The sequence below is a fragment of the Macaca nemestrina genome, chromosome 6 (assembly GCF_043159975.1).
Source record: "Macaca nemestrina isolate mMacNem1 chromosome 6, mMacNem.hap1, whole genome shotgun sequence".
NCBI lineage: Eukaryota > Metazoa > Chordata > Mammalia > Primates > Cercopithecidae > Macaca > Macaca nemestrina.
The window spans coordinates 64,955,335-64,978,120 of NC_092130.1; the positions used below are offsets into that span (position 1 = coordinate 64,955,335).

At 41.3% G+C, this 22,786-nt stretch overlaps 1 pseudogene; it reads left to right on the forward strand.

Annotated features, from left to right (window-relative positions):
* Window positions 1-2,579: 2,579 nt before the first annotated feature.
* Window positions 2,580-12,485, forward strand: LOC105499989 (catenin alpha-1-like; annotated as a pseudogene).
* Window positions 12,486-22,786: the final 10,301 nt, after the last annotated feature.

The window sequence follows — 22,786 nt, forward strand, 5'->3', positions numbered from 1 at the left end:
AGAAAATATATCAGTGGAACAGTATAGAATATCTAGAGGCAAATATTGGCAAAGGTGTGAGTGAATATGTATTTTCACACTCTACTGGTGGGATATAGTGCAGACAGCTACTTTGGTAGGCAATTTGGCAGCAGCTATTAAGTTTTTTATTATCTATTGATATCCTCTTTAACAAATACTTTCACATGACAATAAGGAGGCTTGTATAGGATGTTCATTGCAGCCTGATTTATAAACCAAAAAGTTCTTAACAGTCTAAATGTTCACTAATAGAATAGTTAAATGAACTTTAGCCATACTGTGTAATATTATGCAACAGCTAGAAAGAGAGAGGTAGATTGCTAGATATTGACATGAAAAGATTTCTAAGACATTGTAAATAAAAATTTGTAGGAGATTTTATACAGCATAATATAATTTATATTAAAATATATCTCTAATGTGAACTGGAAAGCTAATGAAAGGTTTTGAGCAGTGTAAAGACATGATCAGATTTTTGGTTTGTAAAAACGAAAACAAGGGGACCTGTTAGGAAGCTACTTCAACAGACCACCAGATAAATACCCAATCAAAAAGTTAGCAATATCCCAAATTAATAACCTAACATTACACCTAGGAAAACTAGAGAAACAAGAGCAAACCAACCCCAGAGCTAGTAGAAAAAAAGAAATAAGTGAAATCAGAAAATGTAAAATATAAAACTATAAAAATCCTGGAAGATAACCAAGGAAATAATATTCTGGACATAGGCTATGGCAAAGATTTCATGACAAAAACAACAAAGCAATTGTGACAAAAACAAAAATTGACAAATGGGACCTAATTAAACTAAAGACCTTCTGCACAGCAAAAGAAGTTATCAACATTCAGCAAAGTCTCAGGTTACAAAATCAATGTGCAAAAATCACAAGCATTCCTACACACCAATAACAGACAGAGCCAAATCGTGAGTGAACTCCCATTCACAATGGCTACTAGAGAATAAAATAACTTACAGGGGATGTGAAGGACCTCTTCAAGGAGAACTACAAACCACTGCTCAAGGAAATAAAAGAGGACACAAACAAATGGAAGAACATTCCATGCTCATGGATAGGAAGAATCAACATCGTGAAAATGGCCAGACTGCCCAAAGTAATCTATAGATTCAATGCTATCCCCATCAAACTACCACTGACTTTCTTCACATAATTGGAAAAAAACACTTTAAATTTCATATAGAACCAAAAAAGAGCCTGCATAGCCAAGACAATCCTAAGCAAAAGGACAAAGCCAGAGGCATCATGCTATCTGACCTCAAAGTATACTACAAGGCTACAGTAATCAAAACAGCATGGTACTGGTGCCAAAACAGATATATAGACCAATAGAACAGAACAGAGGCATCAGAAATAACACCACACATCTACAACCATCTGGTCTTTGACAAACTTGACACAAACAAGCAATGGGGAAAGGATTCCCTACTTAATAAATGGTGTTGGGAAAACTGGCTAGCCACATGCAGAAAGCTGAAACTGGATCCCTTCCTTACACCTTATATAAAAATTAACTCAAGATGGATTAAAGACTTAAATGTAAGACCTAAAACCATAAAAACCCTAGAGGAAAACCTAGGCAATACCATTCAGGACATAGGCATGAGCAAAGACTTCATGACTAAAACACCAAAAGAGATGGCAACAAAAGCCAAAATAGACAAATGGGATCTAATTGAACTAAAGAGCTTCTGCACAGCGAAAGAAACTATCAGCAGAGTGAATAGGCAACCTACAAAATGGGAGAAAATTTTTGCAGTCTATCCATCTAGCAAAAGGCTAATATCCAGAATCTACAAAGAACTTAAATTTACAAGAAAAGAAAAACCTATCAAAAATTGGGCAAAGGATATGAACAGACACTTCTCAAAAGAAGAGATTTATGCAGCCAACAAATTTATGAAAAAATGCTCATCATCACTGGTCATTAGAGAAATGCAAATCAAAACCACAATGAGAAACCATCTCACACCAGTTAAAATGGCGATCATTAAAAAGTAAGGAAACAACAAATGCTGGAGAAAATGTGGAGAAATAGGAATGCTTTTACACTATTGGTGGGAGTGTAAATTAGTTCAACCATTGTGGAAGACAGTGTGGTGATTCCTCAAGGATCTAGAACTAGAAATACCATTTGACCCAGCAATCCCATTACTGGGTATATACCCAAAGGATTATAAATCATTCTACTATAAAGACACATGCACACATATGTTTATTGCAACACTGTTTACAATAGCAAAGTCTTGGAACCAACCCAGATGCCCATCAATGATTGACTGGATAAAGAAAATGTGGCACATATACACCATGGAATACTATGCAGTCATAAAAAAGGATGAGTTCATCACCTTTGCAGGGACATGGATGAAACTGGAAACCATCATTCTCAGCAAAGTAACACAAGAAGAGAAAACCAAACACTGTATGTTCTCACTCATAAGTGGGAGTTGAACAATGAGAACACATGGACACAGGGAGGACAACATCACACACCAGGGCCTGTCAAGGGGTGGGGGACTGGGGGAGGGACAGCATTAGGAGAAATACCTAACATAAATGATGAGTTGATGTGTGTGGCAAACCAACATGGCACATGTATGCCTATGTAACAAACCTGCAGGTTGTGCACATGTACCCCAGAACTTAAAGTATAACAATAAAAAATAAAAAAGAAGCTATCAACAGACTATACAGACAACCTACAAAACGGGAGAAAATATTTGCAAACTATGCATTTAATAAAGTTCGAATACCCAGAATCTGTAAGAAACTTAAATTAATAAACAGCCCCATTAAAAAGTAGGCAAAGGCCATAAGCAGACACTTTCTGAAAGAAAACATACACTCAGCTCACAAGCATATGAAAAAATGCTCAGCATCACTAATCATTAGAGAAATGCAGATCAAAGCCACAGTGAGATACCATCTTACTGCAGTCAGAATGGCTATTATTAAGAAGTCAAAAAATAACAGATGCTGGCATGGTTGTAGATGAAGGCAATGCTTATACACTGCAGGTGGGAATGTAAATTAGTTCAGCCATTGTGGGGTATAGTGTGATGATTTCTCAAAGAACTTAAAACAGAATTACCATTTGACCTAGCAATCCCATTACTGGATATATGCCCAAAGGAATAGAAATCATTCTATCATAAAGACACATGCATGCATGAGTTTATTGCAGCAGTATTAACAATAGCAAAGAAATGGAATCAACCTAAATGCCCATCAACGGTAGACTGGATAAAGAAAATGTGGTATATATACACTATGGAATACTACACTGCTATTAAAAAGAACAAGATCACATCCCTTGCAGAAATATGGATACAGCTGGAGGCCATTATCTTAAACTAACTAATGCAGGAACAGAAAACCAAATATACATGGACCCATGTGTACTTAAGGGTGGAGAGTGGGAAGAGAGAAAAGATAGAAAAACTACCTATCAGGTACCATGGTTATTACCTAGGTGATGAGATAACCTGTACATCAGACCCCCATGACACACAATTACCTATATGACAAACCTGCATAGGTATCCCTGAATCTAAAATAAAACAATAAAACAGGTACCCCTGAATAAAAGAAAAGAAAACTTGTCAAAAGACCAGCAGAAAAGTGAGAAAGTACTATTTTAATTTCTTCAATTATGAGAGAAATTGAACATCTTTTCATTTGTTTATGGACTATTTACATTTTATTTCTATGCCAAATTTTTAAGCTGACAATTTCCTGCTGACCACTTTCTTGAGAAAAAATGCTGGAAGTTTAGTTTACTCCACAAGCCATAAAATAGATCCTCTTTTCTGTCTTGGGTGGTCCAGTTGCACTGGCTTAGTACAGATCAGGCTATGCATCATATGGGGCTGATGCTATTTAGAGGCTGCTGAGCCACCAACCATGCATCTACTTCATTCTCTATCCATTAAGCGCCATAAAAATAACGTGATGGGTTGCTCTCATTCTATAAGCAGGAGAGAAATCTATTTCCAGGATAAAGATTTGGGGAGTAGAAAACCAATTTCTGTGTTTGTACTTGTAGTGGCAGAGTAGAATTTGTGGTCTAACTTTCCAGACTTTTTATTGTTTCTGCTATTTTGGATCTTTAATCATATAATTTCTCTTACTGTTATATTCAAAACAGTTACACTGAGTACATAAGATTTAAAAGGTATAGAAATTTGGCCTGTATTCTCCAGCAAAGGAAAAAAATTGTGTTATAATTTGAACTACTACTTTGCATAATACTAATTGCTTTGCATAATAAAGAAGCATGCTATTACAATCTTTTAGCATAACTAGTTATATACATAAAAAGTAATCCTGTTAAGGCCTTTCTATCCTCTTGGAATAGATTTAGACTTCTAGTATACTCAACCTTTAATTGAGATACCTAATTTGGTACCAGACTCTGATCCCAGTATATTCCACACAGAATATGGGTGAGGAGATGGGAGCGTTTGCTTGGCTCCAGATGTGAATGGGAGATGTACTTTGGAAAATCTAAGTGCAGTCACAGATGAGGCTGGCCTGCTGGTACATGTCAGACTGTTAAAGCACATTGGCCATTTCTGGCTCCTGAGGCTACCTTGCTCCATTCTCCTTTTCCAAACCTACATCACATAAGCCATTTGAGACAAATGGCTGTGCAGCTTGTTCTTAAGAACATCTGGTAAGAGATTTTTTTGACAAAATACATTTAAAAACTACTAGCCAAGTAATATCATTTAGTACATTTGACCTCATTTTGCAGAAACAACCAAGGCCAACCAAACATGACTGTGTGGAAATTTATCAAAACTTTCTAGATATGTTCTTCATGGTAATGGAAGCCAAGTGCATAGCAATAAAAGAAAAGCAGCAGGAGCTCCTCAGATTAGGCTTTTTTCTAAGGTATTACTCATCTTGTCATGAAATGTTCTATGTTAATTTATTGCCTACCCCTTAAGGGAAAGTTAGCAGTTTAGAGCATCCAAGGAGCCACAGTTAAAAGCCACAAGGAAGATAACAAGCTTGAAAACCATTCATTCATTGAGTCAACAAACTTTAATTTGGAATTTTTCTGTGTAACTAGTTTTTCTAAGTAGAGGGACAGAGCCCATGAGGAAGAATGCAGCCTAATTGCTTGTGTCACGCTGGTGACCTTCTATTGGGTATTATGGACCAGTATTTTCCAAAGTATGACAATTGCTCCTCTGTGGAATGTGAGTAGATTTTAGGTCTCTGTGAGAGAACATTCCCGAGCCTCAGCCCCAGATTTGATGTGTTTTGTTTTAGTTTTTAAACATTGTTTATTATGGAAAATTTCAAAAGATACATAAAATTAGAGAATTTGTAAGTCCATGTACCTATCATCCAGTTGTTAAAAAGATTAACATTTTCCAATCTTATTTTATCTATCTTATATTTTTTCTGCAGTATTTTAAGTAATAACAATTTTTATTTCAATGGTTAAAGTAAACATTTTAATGTGAATAACAAAAAATATGTAACCAGCACATCAAATCTATAATTTCACAACATTATTGCTTTGGACAAAACTAAACTGTAAATTTAACTTTTAAAACTGCTACACAGATATGTGAAAGTTCAAGAAGAGAGCACACAGATGGCTACAGTTTATGAACTGTTGTTAGAAGCAACAAGAGATTGGGAGATAGTAGACATTCCCCTTCATCCACCCTCCCTCAGTGAGGTTAGGATAGTCAGAGGAGAGTCCATCTTCTACGGAAAATGCTTAGTACCATGCCTGGCGCTTAGTAAGTACCCATAAAATAGAAGCTAATATCATTTTTTGGAAAGCATCTTTGATTCCAGAGAACTGACACTGGCTAACATTTATTAGGCCCTTACTGTGTACATGTTAGGAGCAGCAAATCCATATGGGTCTGCAGCAACCTCAATTCTTGCCTCCTCAGAAGAAAGAATTTGACCAAGGGGCATAAGGTGGGGGAGACTGAGGCAAGTTTTAATGCAGGAGTGAAAGTTTATTAAAAAATTGTAGAGCAGAAACAAAAGGAAGTAAAGTATGCTTGGAAGAGGGCCAAGGGGGTGACTTGAGAGATTAAAGTGCACTGTTTGACCTTTGACTTGGGGCTTTATACTTTGGCATGCTTCCAGGGCCTGTATTACTTTTGCCCTGATTCTTCCCTTGGTATGGGCTGTCCACATGCACAGTGGCCTGCCAGCACTTGGGAGGGGCTGCGTGCACAGTGTGTTTACTGAAGTTGTACACATGTTCATTTGAGGCATTTTTCCTTACCAGTCAAGCGTTTCTAGAGGAAGGTCACACCAGTTAAACTCCACCATTTTGCCTCTTAGTGCACATGCTTGAGCCCACTTACCCAACTCCTGAGATCTTAACGGGAAGCTGCTAATCACCAGTTTCGGGTTTTTTTCTATCTATTGGGAGACTACCTTTCCCTGGTACCAGCTGCAACCCATTATTATTTTAGAGATACAGTTTAATGACCACCTGACCATCATCAATCACCTGATGGTCACCTGACATTCCTGGTGGCTGGGGTTGCGGGGGGCTCTCCTGCCCTGTTCACATCTACCTAACTACCTACTCCAACATATGGACACTTTGGTGGGAGATTTACATACATTATCTCCTTTCATCTTCACAGTTAAACTATGAGTAGATATTAGTTTTCCCATTTTCAGAATTAAAAAGTTGAGGCTTAGAGAAATTAAGTTACTTAAGGTCACAAAGCTATTAAGCGGTGAAGCTAGGACTTGAATTCAAGCCTATCTTTCTCTAAAGCTCATGTTGTTTTTCCACTGAGCTCCCCAAAAAGCCAGGGCCCACCTCCCGACCACGGGAGACAACTGGGGAAGAACTAGACATGTAGAGTTGGAGGCCTGATTCTTCTATTTGCTAATATTGTGACCTGCAACATTTCACTTCATTTTTTCTGACCCTCTGTTTCTTATGCCTTGAATGGGGGTGCTAATATTATCCAATTTGCAAGCACAAAATGCAATAATGTATATGGGAATCTGGCATTGTAGTCACTAAATAAATATTTGTACTCTATTCAGACACCACCAATAGAGCATGTAACCTTGAGCAAACCCCTTTCCTCTCTGGATCTTGGTGTCATCAGCTATAAAGAAGGCGGGGTCAACCTCAGCATGCTACAGTCCTGAGACCTGACTTCATTTTCCCCAAACAATACTCCCTGACAGCATGAAACAGTTAAGAGCAGTCATCGTCCCTGTCCTAATGGCAGTTAGATGTACCTCTTCAGAAGGGGGGGATTGATGCAGTGGCCACTCCAGATGATCTGCCACTACCATCACACTGGCTGCAGCGGGGAGGCATGGCGGAGGCTGTATGCTCCACAGATCAGGCAGGAACCCCACACTCCTGGGTGGGGCCACAGCCTCCCAAGTTGTGGCTGCAGATCTGAGCCTTCCTGTGCTCTTGGGGGGCCAGGAGCAGGTAGGAGCCCTGACCTTACAGTTGCAGCTGCAGCCTCCCAAACCACAGCTGCAGACTCCGGCCTCGCACTCCATGGAATAGGCAACAGCCCTGTCACCCAGGGTGCAGCTGCAGCTGCCCAAACCATGACTGCAGACTCAGGCATCCCTGTACTCTTGGAGGCCCAGGAAGGCCTGCCGCTACCCTTGCAGGCTCAGAAGTGCCTCCTCCCAGTGCCTGGCTTCTCCTTGCTGTCAGTGCCCTCTCCAATCTTGAAGCAAAGTTGGGGCAGAGCCTGGGTACCATGAACAGCAGCAGGAGGTAGACAGATTCCCGGACAGAAGGGGGCAGTTCCTGAAGGCTGGGGGCGGGACTGCCAGTCCCATGGACCGGAACTGGTGTCTTTTCTGGGCCTACTATGGCCACCCATGGACCAATCAGCGTGCACTTTCTCCTCCCTGAGGCCCATAAAAGCTCCAGGCACAGCTGAGCAAATGATGGGATTACCAGCTGCAGAGAGGAGCTGCCCTCTCTACTGAGAGCTTTGGAGACCTGCAGAGACGCTGGGACCACCAGCTGCAGAGAGGAGCAACCCACTCCAGGACCTCCTCTCTGCTAGGAGCTGGGCAGATATCAGGACAACCAGCTGCAGATAGGAGCTACCCTCTCCAGGGCCTCCTCTCTGCTGAGAGCAGCAAACGTCAGCACAACCAGTAGCAGAGAGGAGCTACCCTCTCCAGGGCCTCCTCTCTGCTGAGAGCAGCAAACGTCAGCACAACCAGTAGCAGAGAGGAGCTACCCTCTCCAGGGCCTTCTATTTACTGAGAGCTGAACACGGAACAGGATGACCTGCCTACAGAGAGGAGCTACAGAACCCACTGCAGGTCTCCTCCGAGCTGTTTTAACACTCAGTAAAGTTCCTCTTCATCTTGTTCACCCTCCACTTGTCTGCATACCTCATTCTTCCTGAGTGCAGGACAAGAACTCAGGCAAAGGTGCCACCAGCCACAGAGGTTTCTGGACAGTAAATTGACACCCCAAAGATCCCATAGCACTTCTAGGGATAATATTCCAGAATATCATTCTGATTAGACCACAATAAATATTACTGATTCTGAAGTTAATGAAAATGACTAGATAAACTTCCATTTGGTATAATTTTACTTATAATTACTTAATCCAGATTCCTTGGAAAGCAGAGCCTGAAAATGCACTGTTGCTAGTACTGTGATAGGGAGTGTGATCCCATGGAGCAAAAGTGAGGGGAGTGAGGCAGGGAAGGAGAGAGAGAAATTCAAGCAGGCATAACTGAGGTGGTCACCACTAAATACTTCTGATTGCCCTATCTTACAAGACCAGGACTTTGAAAAGCTGCATCCCACGTCTGGAATTTAAAAAAAAAAAAAAATCTATCAGTTTTCATCTCCCATTTGGGAGCATTTTGACCATGTGGTATTAATTCCTCTGTAATTATGAATTGTGCAATTCTGGGGCCTGAGACAGGGCCTCTGAATTCCTTGGAAGTTAACAGGGAATCCTAGGATGGGAAGATTGAGGCTCATGGCATGGGTATGGAGCTGGACTCTGGAAGGAGGTGCCTGGCAGAAATAATTGGAGCTGGGTGCCAAGGTGGCAGCTGGAACAAGAGACAGGTGAGGCTGAGAGGACCTGAAATTGGTATGTGATATGTTAACTTATACCCAATCAACTTCCAAATGGAATCTGATGAGGCTTACATATACAATAAGGATGATGGTGAAAAAGGAAATAACTCAAAGCAATAGTAACAACAACAAAGTATCTCAGTTTCCTTATCTTTAAAAGGGAGGAGGACAAAGCAGCAGGTATCGTCTTCAGGCCTCCGGAATCCTGTGCTCACCCCACTCGCCACAGAAATGACTGCTGTCCACGCAGGCAACTTAAACTTCAAGTGGGACCCCAAAAGTCTAGAGATCAGGACTCTGGCAGTTGAGAGACTTGTTACACAGGTTACAACCCCGGTAAACACCAATAGTAAGGGGCCCTCTAATAAGAAAAGAGGTCATTCTAAGAAGGCCCATGTTTTGGCTGCATCTGTTGAACAAGAATTTCTTGGAGAAGGAGGATAAAATTGCGAAGGAGAGCCAGTTTTCTCAAGGAAGAGCTTGTGGCTGCTGTAGAGGATGTTCAAAAACAAGGTGATTTGATGAAAACTGCTGCGGGCAAGTTCGCAGATGATCCCTGCTCTTCTGTGAAACAAGGCAACATGGTTCGGGCAGCTCGAACTTTGCTCTCTGCTGTTACCCAGTTGCTGATTTTGGCTGACATGGCAAATGTCTACATATTACTTGTTCAGCTGAAAGTTGTGGAAGATGGTATCCTGAAGTTGAGGAATGCTTGCAATGAATGAGACTTAGGAATACAGTGTAAAGCCCTAAAACCTGAAGTGGAGAAGCTGAACATTATGGCAGCCAAAAGACAAGAGGAACTGAAAGACGTTGGCCATCATGGTCAGATGGCTGCAGCTAGAGAAATCCTGCAGAAGAACGTTCTAATCCTCTATACTGCATCCCAGGCATGCCTACAGCACCCTGATATTGCAGCCTATGAGGCCAACAGAGACCTGATATACAAGCAGCTGCAGCAGGCAGTCACAGGCATTTCCAATGTAGCCCAGGCCACTGCCTCAGACGATGCCTCCCAGCACCAGGGTGGAGGAGGAGAAGTGGCATATGTACTCAACAACTTTGATAAACAAATCATTGTGGACCCTTCGAGCTTCAGCAAAGAGTGCTTTAGGCCTTCCCTGGAGGAGCACCTGGAAAGCATCATTAGTGCTGCTGCCTTGATGGGTGACTCGCCCTGCACACATGATGACCATCATGAGCGAATTGTGGCAGAGTGTAACGCTGTCCTCCAGGTCCTGCAGGACCTGCTTCTGGAGTACATGGGCAAGGCTGGATGTAAAGAAAGAAGTGATACGCTCAATTCTGCTATAGATAAAATGAACAAGAAGACCAGGGACTTGTGTAGACAGCTCCACAAAGCTGTCATGGACCACATTTCAGACTCTTTCCTGGAAACCAATGTTCCACTTTTGGTATTGATTTAAGCTGCAAAGAATGGAAATGAGAAATAAGGAGTATGCCAACGTTTTCTGTGAACATGGCAACAAATTGATTGGGGTTGCCAACTTGGCCTGTTCCATCTCAAATAACGAAGAAGGTGTAAAGCTTGTTCGAATGTCTGCAAGCCAGTTAGAAGCCCTCTGTCCTCAGGTTGTCAATGCTGCATTGGCTTTAGGAAAACCACAGACTAAATTGGCCCAAGAGAACACGGATCTTTTTAAAGAACAATGAGAAAAACAAGTCTGTGTTCTCACAGATGCTGTTGATGATGTTACTTTCATTGATGACTTCTTGGCTGTCTCAGAGAATCACATTTTGGAAAATGTGAACAAATGTGTCATTGCTCTCCAAGAGAAAGATGTGGATGGCCTGGACCACACAGCTGGTGCAATTCAAGGCCGGGCAGCCAGGGGTATTCACGTAGTCAGCTCAGAGATGAATAACTATGAGCCAGGAGTCCAGAACCAGAGAAGGTTCTGGAAGCCACTAAGCTGCTTTCCAACACAGTGATGCCACGTTTTACTGAGCAAGCAGAAGTAGCTATGGAAGCCCTCAGCTCAGACCCTGCCCAGCCCATGGATGAGAATGAGTTTATTGATGCCTCCCACCTGGTATATGGTGGCATCTGGGACATCAGGAAAGCAGTGCTGATGATAAGGACCCCTGAGGACTTGGATGACTCTGACTTTGAGATGGAAGATTTCAATGTCAGAAGTAGGATGAGCATCCAGACAGAAGACAATCAGCTGATAGCTGGCCAGAGTGTCCAGGCAATCATGGCTCAGCTTCCCCAGGAGCAAAAAGTGAAGATTGCAGAACAGGTGGCCAGTTTCCAGGAAGAAAAGAGCAAACTGGATGCTGAAGTGTCCAAACGGGATGACAGTGCCAATGACATCATTGTGCTGGCCAAGCAGATGTGCATGATTATGATGGAGATGACTGACCTTACCCGAGGTAAAGGACCACTCAAAAATACATTAGATGTAATCACTGCTGCAAACAAAATTGCAGAGGCAGGATCCAGGATGGGCAAGCTTGGCCGCACCATTGCAAACCACTGCCCCGACTTGGCCTGCAAGCAAGGCTGGCCTGCCTCTACTCGGTCTGCCCCGACTCAGTCTGCTGGCCTACCTGCACTGCATTGCCCTCTACTGCCACCAGCTCAACATCTGCAGCAAGGTCAAGGCCGAGGTGCAGAATCTCGGTGGGGAGCTCTTTGTCCCTGGGGTGGACAGTGCCACGTCCCTGATCTGCGTAGTCAAGAACTGATGAATGCTGTGGTGCAGATGATGAAGGCATCCTATGTCACCTCTACCAAATACCAAAAGTCACAGAGTAATGGCGTCCCTCAACCTTCCTCCTGTGTCATGGAAGACAAAGGCACCAGAGAAAAAGCCGTTGGTGAAGAGAAAGAAACAGGATGAGACACAGACCAAGATTAAATGGGCATCTTAGAAGAAGCACGTGAACCCAGTGCAGGCCCTCAGTGAGTTCAAAGCCATGGACAGCATCTAAGTCTGCCAGGCCAGCTGCCCCCACCCCTTGGGACTTCTGAAGATCAGTCACTGTTCATCACTCAAATGAATTTGCTAAATACAACACTGATGTTAGATTCCATGGGGAAATAGGCAGGCTATGAACCAGTCCAGGTGGTGAATTTTCCAAGGACATACTTGTGTTTAAGTTGATTAAAAATGCTTTTAGAATGCAGGAGCCTACTTCTAGCTGTATTTTTTGCATGCTTAAATAAAAGTAAGATTCCATAACCAAAGATAATCCCACACTAAGTTGTTAGTAATGCTCTCACCAAGCCGAGATGCCTGTTCTGTTAGTGGTGGTGGCGTTAGGGTTTGAGAGAAAGGAATTTGGCTCAACCTCAGTTAAAAGGGTGTAGTCCAGACGGCTTGACGGCTTTTTTATTTATTTATTTATTTATTTTTTGAGACAGAGTCTCGCTTAGTCGCCCAGGCTGGAGTGCAATGGCGCAATCTCGGCTCACTGCAAGCTCCGCCTCCCGGGTTCACGCCATTCTCCTGCCTCAGCCTCCCGAGTAGCTGGGACTACAGGCGCCCGCCGCCTCGCCCGGCTAATTTTTTGCATTTTTAGTAGAGACGGGGTTTCACCGTGTTAGCCAGGATGGTCTCGATCTCCTGACCTCGTGATCCGCCCGCCTCGGCCTCCCAAAGTGCTGGGATTACAGGTGTGAGCCACCGCGCCCGGCCGGCTTGACGGCTTTTAAATGACCAAAGATGACCTGTGGTAAGCAACCTGGGCATCTTAGGAAGCAGTCCCTGGAGAAAGAATGTTCCCAGAAAGGTCTTTGGAGGGACAAACTCAGTAAAACACAATGTATCATGAAGAGAACTGAATACTCTCTTGATGACATGAAATGAGAATTTTAATGCATGGTTACAATTACTAATGCATGCTACTGCAGGACATTAATAAAGTTGCTTTTTGCAGGCACAAAGAAGGAGGATAATAATAGGACTTAACCATAGAGTTGTTGTAGTGATAGAATGAATTTAAACATTTAATACTTGTAAATAATTTAAAATATATGCAGCATATGAAAGGCACTGTATATGTTTGTTTTAAAAAATACTGCTAGTCCCATGAGCTTAGATGGTTTTGCAACTAAGTACTAAATTTATCTCTAAGCTTTCTGGCAGTTAAGGAAAAAATAAAAATATGACAGCATTCATAATTTACATTAACTGATTGAAATGAGTCTGCTAATTCTGAAAGAGAGCCAATAATTTACCTGGCATAAACACCTAAAGGGAATTTATCGCAGGAGACATTAAAAACAGAATAAAACACGTTTTCAAAATGGCTTAAGCAAGATTTGTAGAAGAGTTCTTTGGCGAACTCTCTCATGGATACTTCATCAGAGAAAGCTCTTTCTTCTGGGAGCTAAGATAAAGATGTTCATGTTTGTAGCTTTCTGATGTGTAACCCTGAATCAGTGGTTTTCAACAGGGGCAGTTTTGCTCCCTGTGAGGACATTTATCAATGTGTGGTGACTTTATGGTTGTCACAGCTGGGGGTGGGGGAGCGTGCTATCAGCATTTAGTAGACAGAGGCCAGGGATACTGCTAATACTGCGCAGGACATACCTATGCTATAAAAATTTATTCGTGTTTATCTGAAAATCAAATTTAACCAGGAATTCTGTATTTTAATTTGCTAACTCTAGCAACTCTAGCTGCCCAACTTCTTATAATGCACAGGACAGCCATTCACAACACAGAATTCTCTGGCTTTCAATGTCAATCGCACTGAAGTTGAGAAATCCTGCCCAAAATGAAGACTAGATGTTTGCAGACTTTTCTAGAGGAATAGAGAAAAAGTATGGACACTAAAATATCTTTCTTCCCTTCAGACTTTTCTTCAAAATTAGTTAGTTGACAATTAATTTCAGGTCAAAACCTCTAGCCTTGTCTAATTAAGTCATACCCATGATGCTGACTCCAGCAAACAGGTGACAAAGTGGATGTCCTACAGGAAGCTTCTTGAAAATCCCCTAATATCTCTTGTTGCACTAATAATTTGATACCACCTACTGCCTTAGGGTTGGGTTACCTGGAGAGATTGCTGAGTACACAATCTGCTAATCCAGAAATATGTATTGCCACTGACATTGAACAAGGTGATTTTGATGATAAAAAGGGGCAGGAAATAAGACTTGATAACCTTATATTTGAGTTGCAGAGGTAATCACTAGGGGAAAATACTTTAGGAAGATACTCAATTTCATCTTTGTGTCAGATTAAGTGAAGGCTGGTGGGTTAACTGACAAGCTGGGACAGATTTTTGGGGTGAAGTTCATTTTCCAGAAGAGGGGCCCATCTCTTGGCTGGGCTGTGAGGCTGAGCAATTACTGGGCTCCAGGGAGGCCTGGTCTCTCCAAGGAGGAAGCATGGGGTACCATTTAGCTCCAGAACAGGGGAATGGAAAAGCTTTTGTGGGAAGCATCACTGCTTGGGACTGATTTGTAATCCCCCTTCCTCCTAAACTACTTTACTTCTCTGGCCGCCTATCGCCAAGGCTCACATTGTACTATTTCTTAGGCTTCATTAGACACTTCTTCATGTAGCATGAGCCAAATGATTGCCCTATGATATATCTAACAAAGAAAATATTCTCTAAGTAGAACAGGAAAATGTCACAATTTAAATTCCCTCATGAAAATCTCAATGACTTAACCTCTCATGCCTGAAATGTGGTAAGTTCAGTTCAGAACTTCAGTTGCTGTCCAGAGGATGTGCTTTGCATTCAGAGGTTGCATTGCTAACCATGAAATGGCACAGACAAATGGGAAAATCAACTGCCAGCTGCTCCCCTCAGCTAAACTGCCTGTTTAAGAAGGTAGAAGATATGCTCTACCCAGGACTGGCTCACCTGGGGTTGTATAAACACCTCTCTTATTCTTAATTCACATCAATTTTTTGTGACCTTCTCTTTGCCATTTCTTAGCTGCGAGATGATGGCTCCTGTATTTCTAACCTCACGCCATGGAAAAGCAAATGAAAGGCAGGACCATGCCATTTATTGAGGTAATGTGATAACAGATATTCACACCGGTGACCCTGGCTCACCCAGACAGGATTCAATTACTCCTGTGTCCTCTGTTCAGAGAGGAGTGAATTTTTTCATCCACTTTTGAAAGTCTGCCATCAAAAAAAATAGCAGAAAATAATAACACTTTTTTTGTGATTGAAGGGTTAGTTTCAATTTTCTGAAAAATTAACCTCCATGGTACCCTTCCTCCTCTCTGAAGGCTGAGAAACAAGGCTCCACTGTACTTGGATAATGTGCTCAATCCTCTGGCACACAGATGATTTCCCATTGGTTTTATTTTGAGATGGAGGGTTCTTGATGACATACAGTCATTTTAAAAGAAAAAAAAAAGCTTTTAAATGGAATAACATCAGATTTACAGAAACGTTGCAAAAATAGTACAGAGAGTTTTTATATACCTGACATCTACTTTCCCCTATTGTTAACATCTTATATAACCAAGGTACATTTGTCACAGCTGAGAAACCAACATTAGTGCATTACTATTAACTCCAGACTTTATTTGGATGCCACTAGCCTTTCCATTAATATCCTCTTTCTGTTGTAGATTTCAATCCAGGGCATCATGTTGCATTTAGTTGTCAAGTCTTCCCAGTTCTCTGGTCTGTGAAAGTTTCTCATTCTTTCCTCATTTTCAAGGACTTTGTCAGTTTTAAGGAGTAGTGCCCAGGTACTTAGAATGCTCCCACATCTGGGTGTATGTGTCTGTGTGTGTGTGTGTGTGTGTGTGTGTGTGTGTGTGTGTGTTTTCATATAATTAACTGGGGTTACTGGGTTTTATAAAGAATAGCACAGAGGTAAAGTGTTCTTCTTGCCAAGCACATTATATTAGGAGGTACATGATACCCACATACAATGATGTTAAGCATCATCAGTTGGTCAAAGTGGCATCTGCCAGGTTTCTCCACTGTAAAGGTACTATTTTCCCCCTTTCTCTTCTCTGATCTTTTGCAACCAAATCACTAAGTCTAGCTCACCCCTGGAAGGGGTTAAGCTCCACTTCCTTGAGTAGGGAGCATCTACATATATTGTTTTAAATTCTTGTCTAAGAAAAAATCCATACAGCCATTTTAATGAAATATTTTAAACAAATACACATAACAAACTCCCACATTTAACAAATGGTAACATTTTGCCAAATATGCTTCAGATCTTTTTTTTACATTAAAAAAATCATTCCTGATATGGTTGAAGTATTTTGCTGTTCTCAATTACCTCACTCCTTTCCTATTGGTAAAAACAATCATGTTTTTACATATATGTATATATCCATAAAAAGACTTCCATATTTATATGTTTTATTTTACAACTTGATTTTTTTCATTCAACTTTATGTTTCTGAGATCTATCCAGGTTAAAGTGTGTATATAGGAAGAAAGGCATTTTAATCTCACCAGTAAATTGCCTCTAAATCATTTTACATCTTAGGTTATTTGTGGAAGTGTTTCCTGTAGGAAACACTTGGTGTGTGAATTCTTGCAAGGTTTAGTTTTGGGAAATGAATGATACCTCCTAACTTTGTTCTTAATAGCTGGACTCTGGAGGTTGTAGGAAGGTGAGAAGGAGGAGAAAAACTTCTATTTGGTAATTCCTACATTCTCTTTCTATTGGCTGTCCCTCTTGTTATCCTTTCTAACCTGGCTACCCCTTCTCCAACATCTCTGTCTTCTGTCTTTCATTCTCTAGTGTAGGTGAATCGTCAGAAAAAAGTACCTGGTAACAGCAGGAGGAACAGCAGGAGATTTCCACTTCAGCCCTCACAAGACAATGCAAAGCACCACAGGACAGAAGATAACACAGTTTCAGTAGCTGAGCTCCGAACATTAATGTCTTAAAACTCAAACTCAGTATGTCCCAAACGAATACATCATCTTTCTCCACAAGTTGCTCTGCCATCAATGTTCCTAACTTCAGTTTCCACCCAATTGCCTGGGAACTGTCCTTCACTCCTACCTTTCTCTCTGCTCCCACTAAATTATGCCCTAAGTCCTACTATTCCTATCTTCTAAATATCTTCATCTTTTCTTTTCTTTCTTTTTTTTCTTTTTTTTTTTTTTTGAGATGCAGTCTCGCTCTGTTGCCCAGGCTGGAGTGCAGTGGGGTGACCTCCGCTCACTGCAAGCTCCGCCTCCCGGGTTCACGCCATTCTCCTGCCTCAGCCTCCTGAGTAGCTGGGACCACAGGCACCCATCACCACGCCTGGCTAATTTTTTCGTATTTTTAGTAGAGACAGGCTTTCACTGTGTTAGCCAGGATGGTCTCAATCTCCTGACCTCGTGATCCGCCTGCCTTGGCCTCCCGAAGTCCTGGGATTACAGGCATGAGCCACCACGCCCGGCCTATCTTCATCCTTTTATCTCTGTATAGCTCCATGCCATCACCCTCACCTGAATTACATTAACTCACTCCCAAATTATTGTAGCATATGCTCAACTGGGCTCCCAGTGTAAAAGCTGTCAGAATCAAAATGGAGTCACTTGTGTTAAAAAACAAAAACAAACACCAAACCAACACATGACAAATAGAGCTGGGGAATGTCATAAAGAGAGTTTTCTCATGCTTTCGTGCCTGATAACAAAACTATCACAAAAGATTCTGCAAAAGCCACCTTGTAAAAAGGCCACAACATCCTTACACACACAAAAATACTTCTATAAGGACATCTTCCCTGCAAATGCATGTCCAACCTTAGACTGGCATCACCCTTGTTATTGATCTTTGTAGTAGCCAAGGATAATTACCTCAAAACAAGTATGCAATTCTCCTCATTTTTCCTTTAAAAACCTTTGTCTTCCTTTACCTTCCTGAATGCACACATAGTTTACCATGGTACATATATTCCCATGGCAATGCCCATTCCTGAGTAAATATTCTTTTCTTTTAGAGAACCTCTCTCTGATATATAGGTTGACAGCTGATCTAGTCTTGCCCCCTCCAATCTATCTCTCACTCTGCAGGCTAGAGAAACCAAATCATAATACTCCCCACTGGCCTTGAGACAGAATCTGAACTTCTAACAAGATTTACAGTGCCTTCAAATCCCTCCTTTGCTTCTGTCTCTGGTCTCACTTCCTATCCTATTTGCCTCAAATTTCATTTATCCATCAGCTTCTTTTACTTTCCCAAATATACCAAGCTTGCCTCACCTCTGAGGCCTTCACACGTGCTCTTCCCTCTGCTCAGAATACACTTTCATCCAACTTGATCAGCTTTAATACGCCTTTCTGCAAGAACTCTGACAAAGGCCCTTTCCTCGACCAAACTTTAAACAGCTCCTCAGAGTCTTTGCTTTGACCAGGCCTCGTCCTTGGGCCCTGTCCTTGGCCTGCTGAAGCCTGTTTCATCAAGCATCCTCCTGGTCAGTTTAGATTCCCCCACCCTTGATGTCTGACCACCTTTGACATCCGGTCAAGTTCTTCATCCTCTCCTCTAACCTTGAGGTCTAAGTCTTTGGTCCACCTTTATCACAAGTTCTGGGAGGCCATTTTAGCAGGAATCCCCCTACACTTGATGTCCCTCTTAGTAAATTTCCATCCACAACCCTTTACTCTGCTTGCTGGCTATAAATTCCCGGCTGTCTGCGGCATTGAGAACTGAGCTCAGTTCTATACTAAAGTCTCTTTCCCTTCCTGCAGTAGTTCTTCCTGCACACAATCTGCCTTTATTGACTTTAACTGGTGTCTAGCTTGTTTCTCTGACAACCCCTTGATCCCTAGACTAGGCCGACGCCCATCATACGCCTCCTCCACTTTCCTTGTGACTGCCAGAACACTTTATTGTAACTTCCGTAACTAGGGACTTCTAAAAACTGAGTTGTATGTCCTAAAAGCAAGTCTCAGGTCTTATTTACCATTGTATTCCCAGCATAACATAGAGCTTGGCACACACAGGACACAGGCAATATTTGTGGAATAATGGAATGAAGTTCCAGTGTTCCTCACTTGCGTGTATGGAATGTTCCAGCACAATGGGCAGTTTTAGCCATCGGGGGGTAGTATGGTGGGCCTATGGCATGGATGGAAAGAGTCCACCTATTTCTTAACTGTTGCACAACTCTCAGAAATTCCTTTCTGCATCTGGCCTGCCATGTAGCAGAAACACCAAACTGATTTTCTCCAGCAACGGCCCCAGGTAGAATTGGCAGCTGCCTACCTCATTTGCTTACTCTAGCTGGCTCTCTCATCACCAGTGCCTACAATTCATTATTGTACTCTCCAAATTTGTTTACTTGTCTCTCTGCATTTTCAGGCTGCCACAAAGTAGACTAGACCTAAACTAATCAAATTTTGTGCTCACGCACAAAATGTTCTTCATTTAATGTAACCATTTCTCATTTTGCATCTGTTTCTCTGCTTAATCATTCATTAATTCTTGGAAGTAATTGACTGGTCTTGATACATTTCACACACTAGTAAAGAATTTCATATACATCTTAGGTTTGATTGGGGGCTTTCTGTTATCTTGAAACAGAAGTAGCCAATAATTTCAAATGGAAGTATCTTCATTTTCTAATGTATTTTAATAAAGTCTGGAATGTGAGTAGAGGCAAACAAGGCAATGATTACATGAAGTGAAAATTATCTTTTAGGCAAATATAATAGGTTAATATTGCTATTAAGAGACCAAAGGGACCATCTGTAAGTCCTTCACAGACCACCAGGGTTACACTCAGTGAAACCCCTCTTCCTAATAATGCTCTGTCATGGTTCTGAAGGTTTATGGAAAAGAAAATTCTATAACCTTTCTGGCAAACCCTCCTACGTGTTAGAAATGCTGACTCAGGAAAACCTGAGTCTATTAATTTTTCACTTAAATTCTTCATGTTGCAGGTAAAACCTTATTCTGTTTGCCTTTTTGCAGTGTGCGAGAAAAATAGAAGCTTAAAGATGTTAAGTTACTTGTGTATAATCTCATCTAATGAGTAATACATGTAAGATTTGAACCAAGGCCTGATTCTAAAGCATGCCTTTTTTTTTTTTTTGTCTTAACCAATGAACTTCCTTGCCTAGTTAATGGGATTGTTCAGTACACAAGGTGATTTATTTCCCTAAGTAGCTTAGACTAAAGGTAATGCCCACTATTGGCCATAAATCCTTGTGACTCTAGCTCTATTTCCAGGAGTCCAGGGCAGTAAGGCAGCTCACAAGCTGCCTTTGGAAATATTGGAAATGGAAGCAGAAGACTGTAATGCCTCATAGCCCAGAGTGCTTCCTGAGCTAGCTAGAAAGCTCTGTTCCTGGGCACCCCAGGCTTTTGGTACAGTTTTACACTTCTGTTTTTCTTTTCTTTTTTATTTTTTTGAGATGGAGTCTCACACTGTTGCCCAGGCTGGAGTGCAGTAGTGCAATCTCGGCTCACTGCAACCTCCACTTCCCAGGTCCAAACAATTCTCCTACCTCAGCCTCCTGGGTAGCTGGGTTACTTTTTATATTTTTACTAAAGATGAGGTTTCACCATGTTGGCCAGGCTGATCTCATACTCCTGACTTCAAGTGATCTGCCAGCCTTGGCCTCCCAAAGTGCTGGGATTACAGGTGTGAGCCACTGCGCTGGCCTACACTTCTTATCATACACCACTCTGACATTTGAAAAGTAGTAAAAGCTAATCTGAGTTCAAGAATAGCAACTATCTTAGATCCTTTGTAAAATGAGGACAATAATAGTCCCCACTTCATCATTCTAGTGTGGATCAATGCTGTATTACATATACAGTGGTTGGAATAGAGCCCAGTAGATAGTCAGCTCTTAATAAAGCTTAGGTATGAATACTATTTTAAAATTGTTGCTTTTATTATTGTTATTGTTTGAGAGCAAATTATTTAAGCACAGCTGCAGTTAATTAAGAACCTCTGTAGTGCGGTTCCTGACTGGCCAATGACTCAGCTACTAAGAGAAAGAAGAAACGCCAGTAGTTGCTGCTAAAACACGCACACCCTTACACAGGTGCCTGGACACCCTGAGAATTTTATGCATTCACTTTAGCTTCTCCCAGAATTACATCCACTGTTTTAGAAAATTTTAACTTACTAATAAAATATTATTATACATAATTCTTGTCCCCAAAGTCTTCCTTTGAAGTACTCCTATTTATACCATGTAGCCCTTAAGTTTCTCTTTTTGATGATAGCTTATTGATTATTCACATCCAGAGATTGTTTTTTATTGTGTTACATCTGCTCTTGAGATTTTTAACAATTCTTTTTTCTTTCTTCACGTTGTATAGTTTTGTTTCACATAAAGATCTATTATCTTGCATCTATGTTTCTTAAATACTGTTTTTTACACTTCTTAAAACTTAAAAACTTTTTTAAAAAATTATACTTTAAGTTCTGGGATACATGTGCAGAACATGCAGGTTTGTTACATAGGTATACATGTGCCATGGTGGTTTGCTGCACCCATCAAAAAAAACTTTTAAGTATATAAATGCACAAGCTGCATAAAATTATTTACTTACTATTAAAAAAATCCTCCAAAGAGGTAAAAGGTTCTTATAAGCACTTGTCCATACTTTATGAGGTTCAAAATATTGAACACCTGTTTAAAGTTATAATTGTAGAAACTGTATGTCTTATTTTAAGGTATATAACAAAGCTCAGAAACACAATGGCATTGTTATAACGTGTCACCTGCCATTGTCAACAGTGGATTAATTAATAGGCATGGTTTCTACAGGATCATTAGATAGATTTTATATTCATTTTTATCGGATGTTTTATCTCTACACAAAGGTGTAGGGGAGTGCAAATATGTCATGGCAGTATGCTACCATGCTGCACCTGCACCCCAGCCAGCCCCTACCCACTCCACAAATAGCCCTATATTAGTGAATGTGTGAACTTACTTGAGCTGAGTGGACTAGAAAATAAATACCTAAAGGGAGTTTATTAGGAAGAGAAATGATATGTTTCAGTTCTTGCTAGCAGTCTAGATGCTGGTGAATGTTAGGCCACCACCGTCCATGTCCTGAACTCTCTGAGAGACAACTCTGTCATGGCAAATGACATGTGACCATGTTCATTGACTCATGCAAATATAAGAAAATCATTGAGAGCTCAAGACCCTACTTTCAGAAGATTGTATGGGAACTGCTAACAGGACCTTCTGAGTACGCTGCCAGCTCATACCTGTTAATTAGGTACACCTGCCCAGGGCCAGCTGCCCATGTGGAGGGTTCACGGGCAGGTCAAAACTCCACCTCTTTCAGCTTCTTCTGGCTGCTGGGTAGCAGGAACTAGCCTAATTAATCCTGATGCTTCCTAAGCATTTAGGTTAGAGAAGTAAAAGGCATCAGGAAGTCAAAAGGTTTCTTTGGGGTTTTTTGTTGTTGTTGTTGTTTTAACTTAAAAGTCCTACATAAACTGATGTTGAATTTATAAAAAGTTTTGCTTTGGAGATTGAGGTGAAAAGAGTCTGATTTCTGAGGTCTACTTATGACTCAGCAAACTGCCACAGGCACTAGATCAGAGAAATGCATACCTCGTCAGCAGGAAAGCAGCAGGTGGAAACAGCTGCTCTGTGCAAATTTATCTGGACTGATCACAGCAGCAGAAAAGGAACTAGATTTATGTCAAGACCTGGGCCACAGACCAGAGTGACTTTTTTCTAGGAAATGGCAACAGT